General features: G+C 44.3%; 1 protein-coding gene across 1 annotated transcript in view; it reads right to left on the bottom strand.

Annotated features, from left to right (window-relative positions):
* DDC (dopa decarboxylase) overlaps nt 1–12,950 on the bottom strand; it is a 255,579-nt gene that overhangs the window by 221,372 nt on the left and 21,257 nt on the right. The gene's annotated exons all lie outside the window — the stretch shown is intronic.

The following is a 12,950-nucleotide window of genomic DNA, read 5'->3' as shown; positions in this document are numbered from 1 at the left end:
AAACGGTCGGCTGCTCAGAACGAAGTAACAGAACGCACTGAAGAACAGCAAGGCCTGTGAAGAGCGACCTGAAAAACAGCAACGAGCAGGCAAGATCACACAGAAAACTCTGATACAAACTGACTGCACGCACTGAAGAGCAGATACAAACCCACAAGCACAAACTGAACAGCAGAAAACGATCTGAAAGCCACGAGTCTGAAAAAGCGCGAATCGTCTCTCACCAAACTTTTACTAACACGAGATTAGCAAAAGGAGCCCAAAGGGTGCCGCGCTTGGTTCTGAACCGGCCTTTTCTAGTCTCGTCGTACGTGGTGTACGTGACCGCGTGGTTGTCGATCGGAAATTCCGACAACTTTGTGCGACCGTGTGTAAGCAAAACAAGTTTGAGCCAACATCCGTCGGAAAAAATCCTAGGATTTTGTTGTCGGAATGTCCGAACAAAGTCCGACCGTGTGTACGGGGCATTATTATGTTTTATCACATTTGCTTTTCAGGTATGCAATTTTTTATACTTTACCGTTTACTGTGGTTTATTGTTAACCATTTTTTTGTCTTCAGGTACGCCATTCACGACTTTGAGTGGTTATACCAGAATGATGCCTGCAAGTTTAGGTATCATCTTGGTATCATTCTTTTCAGCCAGCGGTCGGCTTTCATGTAAAAGCAATCCTAGCTCTAGACAGCTTTTACAAACAGTGGGAGGGAATGCCCCCCCCCCCCACCGTCTTCCGTGTTTTTCTCTGGCTCTCCTGTCTCAACAGGAAACCTGAGAATGCAGCCGGTGATTCAGCCAGCTGACCATAGAGCTGATCAGAGACCAGAGTGGCTCCAAACATTTCTATGGCCTAAGAAAGCGGAAGCTACGAGCATTTCATGACTTAGATTTCGCCGAATGTAAACAGCGCCGTTGGGAAATTGGGAAAGCATTTTATCACACCGATCTTGGTGTGGTCAGATGCTTTGAGGGCAGAGGAGAGACCTAGGGTCTAATAGACCCCAATTTTTTCAAAAAAGAGTACCTGTCACTACCTATTGCTATCATAGGGGATATTTAAATTCCCTGAGATAACAATAAAAATGATAAAAAAAAAAAATGAAAGGAACAGTTTAAAAATAAGATAAAAAAGCAAAAAAATAATAAAGAAAAAAAAAAAAAGCACCCCTGTCCCCCCCTGCTCTCGCGCTAAGGCAAACGCAAGCATCGGTCTGGAGTCAAATGTAAACAGCAATTGCACCATGCATGTGAGGTATCACCGCGAAGGTCAGATCGAGGGAAGTAATTTTAGCAGTAGACCTCCTCTGTAAATCTAAAGTGGTAACCTGTAAAGGCTTTTAAAGGCTTTTAAAAATGTATTTATTTTGTTGCCACTGCACGTTTGTGCACAATTTTAAAGCATGTCATGTTTGGTATCCATGTACTCGGCCTAAGATCATCTTTTTTATTTCATCAAACATTTGGGCAATATAGTGTGTTTTAGTGCATTAAAATTTTAAAAAGTGTGTTTTTTCCCCAAAAAATGCATTTGAAAAATCGCTGCGCAAATGCTGTGTGAAAAAAAAAATGAAACACCCACCATTTTAATCTGTAGGGCATTTGCTTTAAAAAAATATATAATATTTGGGGGTTAAAAGTAATTTTCTTGCAAAAAAAAATTATTTTTTCATGTAAACAAAAAGTGTCAGAAAGGGCTTTGTCTTCAAGTGGTTAGAAGAATGGGTGATGTGTGACATAAGCTTCTAAATGTTGTGCATAAAATGCCAGGACAGTTCAAAACCCCCCCAAATTACCCCATTTTGGAAAGTAGACACCCCAAGCTATTTGCTGAGTGGCATGTCGAGTCTATGGAATATTTTATATTGTGACACAAGTTGCGGGAAAAAGACAATTTTTTTTTTTTTTTTTGCACAAAGTTGTCACTAAATGATATATTGCTCAAACATGCCATGGGAATATGTGAAATTACACCCCAAAATACATTCTGTTGCTTCACCTGAGTACGGGGATACCACATGTGTGAGACTTTTTGGGAGCCTAGCCGCGTACGGGACCCCGAAAACCAAGCACCACCTTCAGGCTTTCTAAAGGGGGGAAATTTTTGATTTCACTCTTCACTGCTTATCACAGTATCGGAGGCCATGGAATGCCCAGGTGGCACAAACCCCCCCAAATGACCCTATTTTGGAAAGTAGACACCCCGAGCTATTTGGTGAGAGGTATAGTGAGTATTTTGCCCATGGCCTGTGTGAGCAATATATCATTTAGTGGCAACTTTGTGCAAAAAAAAATGTGTCACTTTCCCGCAACTTGTGTCAAAATATAAAATATTCCATAGACTCAACATGCCTCTCAGCAAATAGCTTGGGGTGTCTACTTTCCAAAATGGGGTCATTTGGGGGGGGGGGGTTTGTGCCATCTGGGCATTTTATGGCCTTCAAAACTGTGATAGGTAGTGAAGAGTGAAATCAGAAATGTACGCCCTTAGAAATCCTGAAGGCGGTGATTGGTTTTCAGGGCCCCGTACGCGGCTAGGCTCCCAAAAAGTCCCACACATGTGGTATCCCCGTACTCAGGATAAGCAGCTAAATGTATTTTGGAGTGCAATTCCACATATGCCCATGGCCTGTGTGAGCAATATATCATTTAGTGACAACTTTGTGCAAAAAAAAATGTGTCACTTTCCCGCAACTTGTGTCAAAATATAAAATATTCCATGGACTCAACATGCCCCTCAGCAAATAGCTTGGGGTGTCTACTTTCCAAAATGGGGTCATTTGGGGGGGTTTGTGCCATCTGGGCATTTTATGGCCTTCAAAACTGTGATAGGTAGTGAGGAGTGAAATCAAAAATGTACGCCCTTAGAAATCCTGAAGGCGGTGATTGGTTTTCGGGGCCCCGTACGCGGCTAGGCTCCCAAAAAGTCCCAAACATGTGGTATCCCCGTACTCAGGAGAAGAAGTTGAATGTATTTTGGGGTGCAATTCCACATATGCCCATGGCCTGTGTGAGCAATATATCATTTAGTGACAACTTTTTGTGATTTTTTTTTTTGTCATTATTCAATCACTTGGGACAAAAAAATTAATATTTAATGGGCTCAACATGCCTCTCAGCAATTTCCTTGGGGTGTCTACTTTCTAAAATGGGCTCATTTGGGGGGGGGGGGGGGTTGTACTGCCCTGCCATTTTAGCACCTCAAGAAATGACATAGGCAGTCATAAACTAAAAGCTGTGTAAATTCCAGAAAATGTAACCTAGTTTGTAGACGCTATAACTTTTGCGCAAACCAATAAATATACGCTTATTGACATTTTTTTTTACCAAAGACATGTGGCCGAATACATTTTGGCCTAAATGTATGACTAAAATTAAGTTTATTGGATTTTTTTTATAACAAAAAGTAGAAAATATAATTTTTTTTCAAAATTTTCGGTATTTTTCCGTTTATAGCGCAAAAAATAAAAACAGAGGTGATCAAATACCATCAAAAGAAAGCTCTATTTGTGGGAAGAAAAGGATGCAAATTTCGTTTGGGTACAGCATTGCATGACCGCGCAATTAGCAGTTAAAGCGACGCAGTGCCAAATTGTCAGGAAGGGGGTGCCAAATTGTCAGGAAGGAGGTAAATCCTTCCGGGGATGAAGTGGTTAAGACATTAATGCCTACATGTCAAGGCCAAATTTAGTAGTATCAGTATTCACTGGTGTACTTTACACTTACTAGTTTGCCAAATCCCACTATGTTTTTGTACTGTTAGCTAACATTTCAAAATGTTTTAAAATGTTTCTCTTCTTGGCGCATGCGCGGTGCTCTGTGACATGGACGCCTAGTCACTGAGCTCCGTCCTGATTCATGTTACCGGCACCCTCAGCAGTGGGTACACTCCCCCCGTCACCTCAATCGGGACCGGAACCCCCTGCCTACCTGCAGGCACAACTACCGGCGGTTTGGGCTTATGAAATGGACCCCCACAGTCACAGTCACAGCTGGAGGCCGATGTGACACCTAAAATGGCGGCGGAGCGGCTTCCTGATTACACAGCTTACACAGGCACAGCTGCTTTTTCTCCATGGCGGGTGGCTCTTCATGAGGAGGCATGTGGAGGGACCCTGATGCCTTCTCATATAACGGGCCCTGCATCCCCAGCCTCCACATTATCTCTTATTAATCAGTCCCTGGATGACATTAATATTCTGCCCTCTATATCAACCTCCCAGAGGCCTGGACTGCAGCCACAAGATTTGAGCCAGATTACCTCTCACCCCCATGATCTCTCTATGCTCTTCTCAAGATTTGCTGACATGCTTGATAAAGGACTTGCTCAAACCGCTGCTAAAATCACCTCAGACATTAAATCAGACCTTCACCTCCTGGGCTCTCGTATTGAGCATATTGAAACTAAAATGAATGCCACCACTGATCGCACCAATCAAAATTCCAATTGATTCCAAGAGCTGCATGAACAACTGGAGGGGGCTATAGCCAAAATTGATGACCTTGAAAACAAGTCCAGAAGGCTGAATTTTAGGATCAGAGGCCTTCCAGAGACTTACCAGAAGCGGTTCACTCTTTAATCAAAAACTTGATACCTGACATCAGAGCCCACAAATTGGAACTTGATCGGGCCCATGGAGCTCTTGGCCCCCCTCGCTCGGATGGGCTACCTCGTGACATTATAGTGAGGCCTCACTATTACAACCTTAAAGAAGAAGTCATGAGGGGAGCCCGAACCATCCCGCAAATTCAGCTTCTGGGACATATAGTACAGATTTCTGCTGATATTTCTCCCTTCACTATCCAACGAAGGAGAGCGCTCAAGCCCCTTCTGTCTATCCTACAACAGATGAATATTAAATACTGGTGGCTTTTTCCCTTGAGCCTGAAATTTGAATTTAAAGGCAAGCCCTTCAGATTCTCTACGCTCATGGAGAACTTTTGCTGCAGAAGCTCAGCCTCCTACCCAAGGATCCTTCATCTCCGATGCAGTCGTCTCCATCCACCCTGACCAAAAGACCTCCTGCATCTAGTCCTCTCACCTCAACGTGGCAAAAACCTAAGCACAAGAAGACCAAAGACGGCATTGCTACCCGAACTAAAGAACCACATCATTATTTTTTCTTTTTTTTTTTTCATCCCTTTCTGGGATAGGGGCATAGGGCGTTGACTTCTCCACCGACATTCCCATCTGCCCTGTAGTCCATACCTATCTGGGTGGATTCAGGACATTGTTACGGTTACCCTCCATGGTGGGACTTTATTTTCTCTGACTTGATTACTTCAGCATCCCCTGAATTACTGCCTTTTACATCCCACAGGTTCTTTGATCCTCGATTCCTCCTCGGGAGGACCCATCGATGGCCTCAGAGGACACTAACCCTTTATGATTTTACCCTTTATGACCTTTTCAGGTTTTGCTCCTCCCTGAGTTCACCTTTACATGCCTAATTGCAAGTTATGTTTGGGGGGGATAGTACCTTAACACGTTATGTTTTTTGTTAGCATTGTTTTTGGGGGTGCTGTACACGGGACGGCACCTATGCACCTCATCCTACACTCAGAGCCGGAGATTTTTTTTCTTTTTCCTGCTCCTAGTTGGGATTTCCTCTACTAGTTGGAGGAGCCATTTTTTTGTCTCAGGATACGGCAAAATTTTTTTCCCATATCCCTGGATTTTTCTTTGTTCTCTCATTCCTCTTTTTCTTCCTTTTTCTTTTTCACCCTTTACTAAATATTTACTCTTTTCAGGGACAGGTGCGGTCTCGCTCTCCTGCAGGATCCGGGAATGTGCTCTATTGGACTCTATCTCCTGGGCCTTCCTGATCCAGATACTACAAAAATGGGGATTTGGTCAATCCTTTATGAATATCTTAGGAGCGCTCTACTCAACTGCGGTAGCACAAGTTAAAATGCAGGGTTATTATTCTAATTCACTCCCGATTCTGAAAGGTAAAAGACAGGGTTGCCCTTTGTCCCCATTGCTTTTTGCCGTGGTCATCGAGACGCTAGCTATCGCTATTCGGGATAATCCGAACATACATGCAGTGCGTTGCGGCCCACAAACCCACAAGTACGCACTTTTTGCTGATGATGTATTGCTTTTCATCACCTAACCACTTACCTCATTACCAAATCTTTGCAGGGTGCTCGATGACTTCGGCAAAGTATCTGGCCTTAAGGTTAACTACTCTAAATCTTTGGCACTAAATGTTAATCTACCAATGTCCATGATAGCTCTGCTCAAAGACAGCTTCTGGTTTGGGTGGGGCGAGGCAATGATCCCCTATCTGGGTATCAACCTTACAGCCTCTATAAGGCAAATTTCTCTGTCGCACATTTTACGAAATCCACTCTTTCCTCCTGGCATGGACATAAAAGCATTCCAGTGGTGGCTAGATAAGGGGATGTATAGGATAGGACATTTTGCTAACCCTACGGGTCCCCTTACTAGGGCCCATTGCATTAACAAACTCGACATGCCCAGCACGGAAAGTTTCCGACATGGACAAATATTTCACTTTCTCAGGTCCCTTAGGTCCCCTAATTCCATCCCACAATCGATCACGGACTATGAGAGGTGGTGTGGTCAGGCTGTGGAGCAGAGGGGCGGGATTACGGTGATTTACCAATCACTTGCTAAGGCTGAAACCAAATCGCTCTTTAGGAGAGAGTGGGAAAACTACCTACAACACACGTGGAGAATTGAAGAATGGCATAGAGCCTCTACTGCAGCATCTAAGGGCATTTTGAATATAGCATTAATTGAAGTGAACCTTAAAGTTCTCATGAGGTGGTATATGGTCCCCCTAAAACTCTCCAAAATCTACCCAAATGCCTCCCCCATGTGCTTTTGCAACTGTGGTCCATGCTGCACATTTGGTGGGACTGTCCCAGGATCAGGGGCCTATGGAATAGGATATTTAATATCATTAGGAAAATAACGGAACTTCCAATCCAAAAGTCTCCTCAACTGGCTCTCCTAAACTTAATTTGCCCCGATACCCCCAAATTAGTCCAACGACTTATTAGGTTCATTTTCCTTGGGACCAAGCTCACAATTGCATGGGCTTGGAAGCAACCAACCGTTTCCTTTCTCTTGGTTAAGAGGAAGATATCTTGGATCATGGCCTGGGAGAAAACGGTTAGCATCCTTCTGGACACTACCTCTAAACACGATGCTATCTGGAATCCCTGGAGTAGATACATATCTCTACCGTCCACTGCCTCTACAGCTCCCGGATCTCTGTAGATGAGCGAGCACTGCACTGTCTTACCATGTCCTCTCTCTTTTCTCTCTACCCTCTTTTTTCTTTTCTCTCCTCTTTCCATACTTCTTGTTATCTTCATACAGGTTATTCTTGTCACGGAACGTCCCACACTCCGCTTGAGTGCTTCCGTCAGTATACCGCTTCCTGAGTTCTGGAACACGAGTCCAATGGATCTGGCTATAGGAACCCCCAAGAACTAGACAACACCAGTCTTGGAGTACATCAGCACTAACTCTTTATTTGAGATCTCACACACATTTATACAGCAGGCTGACTCAAAACTAACCTAATTAACATGAGCTAATTTACTAAAAAATTTACCCAGACCAGATGACAGACTTGTGGGCACCGAGCTTCACACAGTAGTATAAACACAATAGCTGGAGCTAATTACAATTAACAATACAAACAACAATCTCCCCCTTCCTCAGCCTAGACTGTTCGTCTCCTAGCCAGTGCTGGTTGCTAATGTGATCAGCTCATTCAATTAACACACATTACCATAAACATCAACACAGGGTTCATTAGAACAAACAACAATGAGTTGAATACCCTTAGAACCTAGACTAAACTTATTTACATTAAACACATTATAGCTGACATCAGACAGGTGAGTGGAGTTGATGACATTAGCATCTTCTCACAGTATGAGCCCCAACAGTATGGCTCAGTCACTATGGCAAATACAGGGTCCCCAGAGTCTGTATGTTTTGGGGGGACATGGAGCTGAATCCAAAGTAACACCAACCCCAGGGTCCCCAGGCATACAGCTCACAGAGAGCACCATTTCCCCAAATGCCAGGGCCCATAATCTGTTGGTAAGAGGCTAGCGTTCAGTCCCCTCCAATAGCCTCTGTCTCGGGTGAGTCTGTCACATTTCTTGGCTGCAAGGAATAGTTGACCTCCGTAGGTGTGGGGCAGAGGTCATTTACTCTCTGTCTGGCTGCCAGGGCTTCAGCTGGATTGTTTTTAACATTCCTGGGCTCAGTCTGCTGCTGGGCAGAGGGGCCAATCACCCCTGCTTCTTGAAGCTGTAGATAGACACTAGGTGCTAGGCAGAGGCCAGCGGTGCTCTGCCCTGTTGCCAGCGATTCAGCTGGGAATAGCAGCTCCACTACATCAGCTTGTCGTCGGAGAGAGGGGCCAACTGCCCCGGCTCCCTGGATCTCCACAGTTGTTGCCAGTGCTGGGCAGAGGTTGGTAACACTCTGCCCTGTTGCCAGCACTTCTGCTGGGGACTCCGCATCCTCCCCTCCGGCTAACCGTTGGGGCAGGAGGCTGGCTTCCTCCACTCCCAAACTGTGTAGCTGCCATTGGGGAGGTGAGCTGGCTGCTTCCTTTTCCATTCCCCCATCTGGTTGCTTGGACGACATGTCTATGGTACTGTCTCCTAGGTGCACTGATCTTTGCTGGGGAGGGAAGGCCGCTTCTTCCACCCTGGCCAACTGTTGGGGAGGGACAACACACACCTCCTCTCCCTTCTCCCCCTGTATCTGCTGCTGAGAAGTGATTGCCACCTTCTCACCCTGGGCCTCCGAAACTGCCACAGGTGTGGGGCAGAGGTCTTGGACCCTCTGTCCGGTTGCCAGCACTTCTGCTGGAGAAGTTTGTTGTAACTCCACAGATACTGCTGTTGGTGCTGGGCAGAGCACAGTAAAGTTTGGCCCTAATACCAGCTCTTCTGCTGGAGGCTCATCAGGTTGTTCTTCCTCAGCAGAAAAGTCTATTAAATCCCCTATCTCTATAACTGGTGTCTGGGGATAGAGGTTCACCATCTCCTGTTCATGGAACCCAGAAGATGTTATCAGTGCTGGACAGAGGTTAGCAGAACTCTGCCCTGTGGTCAGCACTTCAGGTTTGAAGACGGCAATCTTCAGATTTTCCACTGCCGATTCTCTGGCATGCTGCTGAACGTGTTCTAGCAGTTTCCTGTATGCCCTTTCCAGATGCTGTTCCTTCCTTAGCAAATGGTCCAGATCAGGTTTGAGCTCTGAGACCCCTGCAAGACCGAGCATAGCCTCTCTATATTCTCGCAGGTCCTCAAGGTCAGGTTGCCCTTCATCACCAAACATAAAATGATCTGTAAGGCTCTCCCACAGCAATCCAGGGCCTCCAAAGTCATATCCCTCCGGAGAGCATTCTGTTGTCTCCCCTAAATATCCCTCCTCTGCGTGCCATTGCAGAGACCGATAACGATTGTCCAGCTCTATCTCCTGCTGGACCAGCCTGTCCAACTCAGTCACCCATTGCTCCTGGGGCTGCTCTCCCAGGAATGCCATCCGCAATGCCCATTGGTCACTGGCCCGTTGCTCTTGGGTGGAAACCACTTGCCCTGTTTTATACCAGCGAGCTGAAGGGCTCCAATCCAGAGCTTCACCTGAATCAGCTGCCTGAGCTCCAGGTATTCATCCTCAGACACTGTTCTGGTGTATGTTGAAAGGATGATCCGCAGCAGCCCCGGGAACTCTGATGCCAGGTCCATATCTCCCCTGGGGTGACTGAAGTCTGCTATGCTGATCTTGGATCCAGTTGGAGGTTTGGATGTCCCAGACTGCAGGAAGCTTTCCCGCTGCTTGCCACCAATGTCACGGAACGTCCCAAACTCCGCTTGAGTGCTTCCGTCAGTATACCGCTTCCTAAGTTCTGGAACACGAGTCCAATGGATCTGGCTATAGGAACCCCCAAGAACTAGACAACACCAGTCTTGGAGTACATCAGCACTAACTCTTTATTTGAGATCTCACACACATTTATACAGCAGGCTGACTCAAAACTAACCTAATTAACATGAGCTAATTTACTAAAAAATTTACCCAGACCAGATGACAGACTTGTGGGCACCGAGCTTCACGCAGTAGTATAAACACAATAGCTGGAGCTTATTACAATTAACAATACAAACAACAATCTCCCCCTTCCTCAGCCTAGACTGTTCGTCTCCTAGCCAGTGCTGGTGGCTAATGTGATCAGCTCATTCAATTAACACACATTACCATAAACATCAACACAGGGTTAATTAAAACAAACAACAATGAGTTGAATACCCTTAGAACCTAGACTAAACTTATTTACATTAAACACATTATAGCTGACATCAGACAGGTGAGTGGAGTTGATGACATTAGCATCTTTTCACAGTATGAGCCCCAACAGTATGGCTCAGTCACTATGGCAAATGCAGGGTCCCCAGAGTCTGTGTGTTTTGGGGGGACATGGAGCTGAATCCAAAGTAACACCAACCCCAGGGTCCCCAGGCATACAGCTCACAGAGAGCACCATTTCCCCAAATGCCAGGGCCCATAATCTGTTTGCAAGAGGCTAGCGTTCAGTCCCCTCCAATAGCCTCTGTCTCGGCTGAGTCTGTCACAATTCTACTTTGCTAACACTAGGAGAAGCCACTTCAGCTCTTTTCTTAATTATAGGCGGAAGGCTTCCTCTGCTTGTTACCAAAGCTCGTTTGTTGAAGATTGGACCGCGGGTTTGATTGCCTTCATCTATTGGACCTCCACATGCAACTATAGCCCTAATAGCGATCTGCCTTCTCCACAGTATAAGTTCAGTCTTCATACTAGACACTACACTTCTGTTTCACTATACTTCCTCTCCTTCTTAAGGGTTCCGTTCACTTTTGTTCCACCATATTCCATGATACTGGATGTTCGGCTCCGCCTGGGGGGGGGGGCCCTCCCCTGAGGGGTGCTGGGGTGGAGAAGCGGCCCCTCTCTCTGGAGTCGGCCTTCATGGATTTAGCTTACTACTGAAACCATACATGTCTCTATCTTTATTTTATTGTATACTTGGTTTAGTACTATGTTGATAATAGTTGCACAATGGCTTTACCTGTATTTTTGTTTAACCCTTCTGTTTCATTCTTTTGTTGATATCTCAATAAAAACTATTGAAAGTAAAATGTTTTTCTTTTTCATAATATTCTGGCATTTTAATTTTACAGTCAATACATTTTTATTGTTTTCAACATTATGATTATCATAGCAGTGACAATATAATGCAGTTTGCAGTAAACCAAAAAATAAATATATTTCCAACACATAGAGACATAAGCACTAACATAATCATGAAGAATTTGTCAATACAAGCGGATCCTCTACAAAGAAGACGTTCTCTGTACAGTCTGAGATCACATGTAATTCAATCAGTCACCAACAATAGTACTATGATAAAACATCACAATTAACCTTGAGAGAAGGCAACTAGAAGACCCGAGAGGGGAGAAAGGAGAGAAAAGGAGAAAGGTAAAAGAAAGGAGAGAAGAGAAAAAAAGACGAAATAGTAAGGGAAGAGGATTCCCAAGACACAGGGAGAGCTAGGTCGCATTAATAATACTGGCAATTTTTTCATGAATCATGATCCACAATATTTTGTGTTTGAGTTTTCCAAAATATACTGAGGGTATCTTACATGCTCCTGCAATAGTGACTTTCACCACCAGCAGGATAAAAAAGATCAGGCAATTCAATGGGTGCGGTCACCTGGGTGGCAAGGCATTAAGTAGAGCTAAGTCTAGTTGTTGTTCAATAGAGAGCCCCATCACTTTTTGGAACATCGAAAACACCTTATTCCAGAAATGCCTAATTTTAGGGGAAACCCACCAGATATGAAGCATAGAACCTTGCAACATGCAGCCCCGAAATCATTCCGTAGTAGCTTTGCTGCACATCCTGGCCGGGCGAACAGGGACAAATCCGGTTGATACCTGAAGTCCAGCCTCTATAAGGGAGATGTTTAGAATACAGTGACTCGTACACCATGGAAATGCCATCTCTAGTGCTCTAATCCCTAGTGCACCATTGTTTGCATGCAGTTAGAGATGGTGGTTCTCCAGGCGGCCAAATCGAATGTAAAAAATGAAAAAATTGATAGAAATGGGAACCTTTCCGAGATATCCTACTAATACAATGTGCTGACAGGTCACATTCAACATGTGGATACTATGTTACAAACTATACAAAAATTTGAACAGTGAATAGCATAATATAAATAAATATAAATACAATGTGTTGAAACGTCTCCTGTGAAAATCTAATTAGAGACCTCCCGGTATACAAATCCAAAAATTAGTTCACCTTTGATCTTGTGAAGTAATAAACAAACAAAATTTGTGGAAAAAAGTGGTGAAGAAATAGATAATGAAAAAATTATAATAAATTATATTAAGTATATATGTAGTTTGTACAATTATAAAGGGATTACAATTGTATGAATTCCCATACACCTTACTTGAAAAGGTGATTCCTTTGCAGGTTAAAAGAAAAATGATGATGATACCTCCTATGTGTGTTAAACAAGGCTTACTGAGTCTGAATTAATCAGCAGAGGATAGGCTTACATCCGCCGGCTTGGATCATTTAATCTCCGCTTCTCCCGTTCATATGCTTTCCCCATATGAATTACAAAAGAGGGACAAGACCATTGCGCACATAACTTTATACTATATAGTGTTGGCAAAGAGCCCAATATATCCACTCACATGATGTAAACAGTATAGATCGCATTTCTCTGATATATGGTCAGTAGAAATCACTCTCCTCCGTGTTCCTCCATGCTGCTGCTATTTAGGATCACTGCAGACTGCACACTGACAAGAGCTGACAGGCTCCTTCTCCCTCACGCGTATCGTCACTAGACACGTGACTTTTAGAGGTAATTCAGCATTAAATTTTTTT

This window comes from Aquarana catesbeiana, linkage group LG05 (genome assembly GCF_042186555.1).
Source record: "Aquarana catesbeiana isolate 2022-GZ linkage group LG05, ASM4218655v1, whole genome shotgun sequence".
NCBI lineage: Eukaryota > Metazoa > Chordata > Amphibia > Anura > Ranidae > Aquarana > Aquarana catesbeiana.
Note: the sequence above shows the minus strand (reverse complement) of the source record. Positions and strands in the feature narration are given on the sequence as shown.